Source organism: Pygoscelis adeliae, unplaced genomic scaffold (genome assembly GCF_000699105.1).
Source record: "Pygoscelis adeliae isolate BGI_AS28 unplaced genomic scaffold, ASM69910v1 Scaffold588, whole genome shotgun sequence".
Classification (NCBI taxonomy): Eukaryota; Metazoa; Chordata; class Aves; order Sphenisciformes; family Spheniscidae; genus Pygoscelis; species Pygoscelis adeliae.
Window position 1 is genome coordinate 45,559 of NW_008825322.1, and position 1,233 is coordinate 46,791.

The window sequence follows — 1,233 nt, forward strand, 5'->3', positions numbered from 1 at the left end:
CCCAGCGGCTGCCCAAGGCCGGGGCGGGGGCAGCATCTCTGCGACGGGGGGGATGGCCGTGTCCTCATCCTGGCTTGTCTCGCTCTCGGTGCTACGCGTGAGCCACAGTTCCTCTGGCAAAGCCTGACCTCAGCCCATAGTACACAGAAGCTGGTGACTCGCTGGGAGCTGGGGTTTGACAAGGCGGAGCAGCACTGTCCCTTCCCCTGCCTGGCAGCGTTGCATCCTCCCGGGAGGTGCTGCGGGCGAGGTGAGTGCTGCGGGTGAAGGATGAGCGTCCTACGGTTTGGCACCATGACAAAACAAAATTCATTTGTGGGCAAAGGGAAATAAGCTGAAAACAGTCCCCTTGCAAGAAAGACTTGTAGTATTGAAGGGCAATAGCTGCTGCCCACTAGGATTTCGGATGCCTTGGTCTAAAAAACCTCCACCCCAATGAGCAGCATGGCGCTCCAGGTCTCTGCAGAGCACAGAAGCACATCCCAGCTGCTCCTGGGATGCTGCTGCCGCCTGCGTTGGTGGCCTCAGCTCAGCTGTGCGTGAGGCCCGTGTGGGAGAAGCCGGGCTCGGTGTCTGGCAGGACTTGAGCTCCGCGTGGCCGCAGGGCGGAGAGCTTGGGAGGAGAGACCTGGCCATCAGCTGGGAGGGGCTGAGGCTGGGGGAGCCCGTGGTAATCTCAGCCTCCCTGGGGCTGCCCGGCCTTGGGGAGAGCCCTGCTCCCCCAGCAAGCACCGGCACTCGGCCCTTTGCTGCCCTGTCCTGCCCAGCTGCTGGCAGAGCCCCACAGAGGAGCAGGGTGCCCCTGCCCGAGCCCGGCTGGGGTAGCGAGGAGCGATGGGGAGCAGGTCCAGGAGGATGCCTGGTGTGGGGCAGCTCCAGGGGCAGCTGCCTGCCCCCCGGCCGCCTCTGCCATCTCTTTTCCTCTTGCTGGGAGTTGCTCTCACTGCTTTATTGCCTGTGACTGAGCTCGGGCCTCCCCTGTTGTGTCTGCACCCCCCCAAAAGGAGCACCAGCTGCAGGTGAGGGGCCAAGCCCTTCCTCCTCCACCCTGTGCTGGTGTTCCTGCCGCCCTGACATGATAAATGGATGTTCTGGGTTTTTGACAGTTGGTATTATTGGAGTGCTTTTGCCTGGCCGTGCTGGCTGGGGAGGGCTGGGTCCAGTTACCAGGGGTTCCTCCTGCAACCCCCCCCCCCCCCCCCCCCCCCCCCCCCCCCCAACACCTGACCAGCG

At 63.8% G+C, this 1,233-nt stretch overlaps 1 protein-coding gene across 1 annotated transcript in view; it reads left to right on the plus strand.

Annotated features, from left to right (window-relative positions):
• MYLK2 (myosin light chain kinase 2) overlaps positions 1–1,233 on the plus strand; it is a gene marked incomplete at its 3' end in the record, with an annotated part of 10,645 nt that overhangs the window by 827 nt on the left and 8,585 nt on the right. The gene's annotated exons all lie outside the window — the stretch shown is intronic.